The sequence below is a fragment of the Apium graveolens genome, chromosome 2 (assembly GCF_009905375.1).
Source record: "Apium graveolens cultivar Ventura chromosome 2, ASM990537v1, whole genome shotgun sequence".
NCBI lineage: Eukaryota > Viridiplantae > Streptophyta > Magnoliopsida > Apiales > Apiaceae > Apium > Apium graveolens.
Window position 1 is genome coordinate 47,486,652 of NC_133648.1, and position 5,329 is coordinate 47,491,980.

At 38.4% G+C, this 5,329-nt stretch overlaps 1 non-coding gene across 1 annotated transcript; it reads left to right on the forward strand.

Moving 5' to 3' along the window:
- The first annotated feature begins 1,462 nt into the window (after positions 1 to 1,462).
- Positions 1,463 to 1,569, forward strand: LOC141709310 (small nucleolar RNA R71). The gene has a single exon (XR_012569895.1). It is a non-coding gene; the product is annotated as a small nucleolar RNA R71 (small nucleolar RNA).
- The last annotated feature ends 3,760 nt before the right edge of the window (positions 1,570 to 5,329 follow it).

Genomic DNA, 5,329 nt, shown 5'->3' on the forward strand with positions numbered 1-5,329 from the left:
CCAAGAGATTCAAACGGCATGTCTAGCTTTTGCCTCCAGGGAGAAGCATTAAGATATTATAGTTGCTCATTGTCATCCTCGTCATCACTGTCAAAATCCCCTACTAAGGCTTTCTCTAATGCATCAGACATTAGCATATGATCGAGTTCTGAAGTAACCGCAGAATCAATCAAATCCACTTTTAAGCACTCCACATCTTCTGTAGGGAATTTTATTGCTTTGAATACATTGAATATCACATCCTGATCATGCACCCGCATAGCAAGTTCACCTTTCTGCACATCTATCAAGGTACGGCCTGTAGCCAAGAAAGGTCTTCCCAAGATTATGGGAATCTTCTTATCTTCCTCGAAATCCAGAATAACAAAGTCTGCAGGAAAGAAGAGCTTATCCACCTTGACTAGCACATCCTCCACTATGCCTCTTGGGTAAGTAATAGAACGATCAGCCAATTGTAGAGACATGTAGGTGGGCTTTGGATCAGGCAAATCCAACTTTGTAAAGATCGACAACGGCATCAGATTGATGCTTGCTCCCAAATCATAAAGGCACTTGTCAAAAGACAACTTGCCAATGGTGCAAGGAATGGTGAAGCTACCTGGATCTTTAAGCTTTGGAGGTAACTTTTGTTGCAGCACAGCACTGCATTCTTCCGTTAGAGCAACGGTCTCAAGGTCATCCAGTTTCACCTTTCTTGAAAGAATACTCTTCATAAACTTCGCATAACTAGGCATTTTCTCCAGAGCCTCCGCGAAAGGTATATTGATGTGAAGTTTCTTGATGTGAAGGTATATTGGCTATTTGACCAATTTAATTTTCCAAGGTCTTGATCGACACCGCCTGACTCTTGCACAACAGCTTAAGTTCCTCAAAATCAGCACTAGTGGGTGCAGCTGCACCTCCCTGTTGAGGATATGATTGCCTTTGAGCATATTGCTGCGGTTGCTGGAATCTAGGTAGATTGAACTGCTTACTCACACCTTGCTGATATGGTTGCTGAATAGCATTCTGATTATTACTCCAGCTGAAATTTGGATGATTTCTGTTGTTAGGATGATAAGTAGCTGGCACAGGCTGCTGTTGTCACTGATAATTGTTCACATACTAAACAGATTCGTTAACAAGAGAACACTGATCCGTAGCATGAGAACCTGCGCAAAGCTCACAGACCATAGTTATCTGATTGACTCCATAGGTGGCTAGAGAATCGACCTTCATAGACAGCGCTTGGAGCTGCGCTGCAATAGCGGTGGCTGCATCGACTTCCAGAATACCTCCTACCTTCCCAGGCATCATCCTTTGAGTTGGGTTTTGATGTTCATTTGCAGCCATAGTCTCAATAAGATTATAAGCATCAGTATAGCTTTTGGCCCACAAGGCGCCTCCAGCTGCTGCATCGAGCATGGGTCGAGATTGGGCCCCCAAACTATTATAGAAACCAGTGATCACCATCCAATCGGGCATTCCATGATGTGGACACTTTCTCAACATCTCCTTGTAGCGCTCCCAAGCTTCGCACATAGATTCTGTAGGTTGCTGCGCAAACTGAGTAAGAACACTCCTTATAGCAGCAGTCTTTGCCATTGGATAAAACTTCACTAGAAACTTTTGTGCAAGATCTTGCCAAGTAGTGATGGACCCAGCTGCTTCAGAATGTAACCAGTCCTTAGCTTTATCCCTCAGGGAGAATGGGAAAAGCCTCAGCTTGATAGCCTCGTCAGTTACACCATTATATTTGAAAGTACTGCAGATCTCGACAAAATTCCTTATGTGCATGTTGGGGTCTTCAGTCGCAACACCTCCAAAAGAAACAGAATTCTGCACCATCTGAATAGTGCCCGGCTTGATTTTAAAAGTGTTAGCCTGAATAGCCGGATGAAGAATGCTTGACTGAATGTCATCAATTTTAGGCCGAGAAAAGTCCATAAGAGCTGGATCTGCCTGAACAATACGATCACCCATGATTAAAGGTTCTTTCTGCTCACTTCCTGAATCCGAATCTTCAAAATCTATCTTCTCCGGAATATCAAGAACTTCGTCTGTCTCCTCAGCTGTATCTAAAGTCCTCTTGCGAGTACGAGAACGAGTTTGCATAAACGCTCGCTAAAGTACCTGAAACACAACCGGAAACGATAAGTACACACGTCTTAATCACTGAGTCCTAATGACCAATGATGGTAAGTACATAAACTAAACAAATACGCCGAGTCCCCGGCAGCGGCGCCAAAAACTTGTTAGGGCAAAATCACGTGCTAATAATACACGCAAGTATACGCGTTCACAAGTAATATAGAATACTTTCTAGTTCATTCCCACAGAGACTCAGACTAATTATGTTCAATTAAACGCACTCACCAATGTATGATTACTTCTCAATGTTAAGACAATAACACTTAGATTTGATTAACTAATTATTAACTACAATTAACTACTAGAATTAAGCACTTAATTAACACTTAAATTAACAATATTAAAACACTCATGAGATCATAACTTCATTACTACTTCCTTCAATAGTCATTATTATTACCCTTAGCATGCAACATTGATGATATTAATCGAATAACACGAAACTGATGAAAGCCAACTTTCATTGTACTAATACCATTCTACCAAACATCCACAATTAAGATACAAGTTGAATAAGCATCAATTATGTTGAGTCCCTATATGTCTACAGAAATTGACAATATAACGATTTAAGAACAAGTTATTCCTTTTGATTACACAGGGCGAATAAAACGGTTAGAGTTACCCACTAATCATGCAAAATCTTACATGAACCTATGCCAGCATGGCAAGTTCTAAATCTCAAGATCCACCATCGCTTCACAAGAGATTAACACCCTATCTTATATGTTCGCGACGCACATAAGACGAATACGCACAACCAATACTATATATCATACAATCATCACACACTAAGGTATTAAACAACTAACTAAAGAATTCCATAGTAAATCCGTTACGACCCCATGATCATAATTAGCCCATAATAGCACTCATCGTCATCATGGGTTCATATGAAAACATGATAAATAAACACAAGAGAATAATAACTAAACTAATTATATTAAACCAGAGTACGTCACAAGAGTAAATAGGTTCAAAGCAAAGAAAACTAGCATCCAATGTTAGAAAACTAGATTTCTAGTGGTTTGGATTTAACTTTACAAACTAGAAATTATGATCTTGAAGTTTACAGAGGAAGGATGAAATATTTTGTTTTTTTTTCTTCTCTGCTGTGTTCTTGTTTTTACTTGTGTTCTGGATGATTGAATTGTATTCTGCTTCTACTTCTTTTAAAACAAATAGCCGAATAAAATGAACTGGCATGACAATCGGTGAGAGAATCCAATTGTACTAGCAAGACAATCTGTTGAACTGGAGAGACTTTCGGTATGACTATTGTTTGTACTAGCAAGACAATCCGATTGAACTAGCAAGACAATTCTCTTCCAGTGTAACTTTCGGTAGGACAATTGTTTATACTAGCATGACTTTCGGTATGACTATTGATTGTCATACCGATTGTCATACTAGTACAATCAGTTTGACTTGCTGAATTTAAATGAATTTTAATCCAATTTAAATTCTGAAAATTCCTAAAATTAATTCAGAATTAATTAATCAATTAATTCAATTAATAAATAAATTATTCTTCGCAGATATAATTTATTTTCTTAATTAAATTAGATGACTTAATTAATTAATAGAGAATTAATTCTAGTCTTCAACAACACCCATTCTTCTGCAAATCTTCTGAAAATCACTGAGATATATGAATCAATTCCACCACTTCAATGTTGACACTCGATGTACTGTCTGGTTCATGAGTGACTAACTTCCGTGACGTTTCTTCATGTCTTAACTTTGATACTTTGATTTTCTTCAGATTAAATCCTTGTAATTAATTGATACTCTGACGAGATCTCTGTCACTTGATTAAATCCACGATCTTGATTTATATCACTGAGGCTTGATCAATTTCTTGAACTTCTTCCAGTGAATTAACTCCTCAAGTCTGTAGATGAACCTTGTTTCTGAATCCTTTGACAGATATTACTTTGCGAGATCTCTCTGACGGCATATCCACTATTTACTTATTACATTCTTATTTGAGTTGAGTTGAATCCTCGATTATACAAATAGGCTATGACATATGCCTTACAATCTCCACCTATTTGTTTGTTAGACAATAACACACAAATACCTAGAGGATAACTCAACTAACAAATAAGAAAAAGATATAAAAAGAAATGCAAAGTAAATAGTAGAAAAGTTATGGACTAGATTTAACATTTTCCAGATTCCAAGTAGATGTTCCTCTAGACTGAACATATCTTCAAGTAGTTCCATCTTCATTTGTACAACCACATTTCCTGTTGAGAAGCCCATATCTCTCTTGCTTCTCCCCCTATGAGAATCAACTGATTAAAGAAGATCACCTTCATTTACCACCTCTCCCGTACAATAGGATCCGCAGATAAAAGCCAAAGGTACTCCCCTTTTGAAAACAGCTTCTTCCCTTACTAGAAAATCACCTTGTGTTTACCACCTCTCCCGTACAATAGGATCCGTATTACAAACAAAAATGGTGTGGTGTAGTGTACATGTTGGATCTTTTTCTTCTTCCTGTTATTTCTCCCCCTTAGTTGAGGAATCCTCCAAACTATTACTTAAGCTTTTATCTCCCCCTTAAAGAAGGAATGTATGCCGTCGTCTGAAGGAGTTCTCATATTCACTTGGTTGGAAAAGAAATAATAGGTAGTTTCTCTTTCTTCCTCACTGTGAGTGTGTGATTCTGTTTAGTGTACCTCACATGTGTTTCACTCTTCTCTCCACTCGTGTTTATACTCATTCTCACAAGTGTATCACTCTTCTCTCATAGCTCCATAATCCAGCTGTACCTGCAAGGAACATCACCTTAGCCATCCTTAAGGAGGTCACAGGTGGTGCAATGGGAGTTCGCAAATCCCCATCCTTGTTAAACTCGTCAGATGAATCTGAGTCATAATCTACAAGTTGCTAGTTTCCCTTTTAGGGTTCCAGATTTGAATTCTGGGAAGGTAAACAATGATCCAACGAAATTAGCATAATGACCAAAGTTCCCTTCTAATGTCTGTGAAGACATTTTCTTGTGACTCATCAGGTAATATCTGAATCATTGTCAACAAGTTGCCGATCTGCACCTATGTCAGATCCACTATCCGTAGATGCATCCAGGGGATTTAAGCCTGACCACTGACATATGGCTTTTTGGATCAGTATCCTCTCCTAATACTTGTAAAGGCAATTGGTCCATTAACGAACCTTGAACAATCGAATC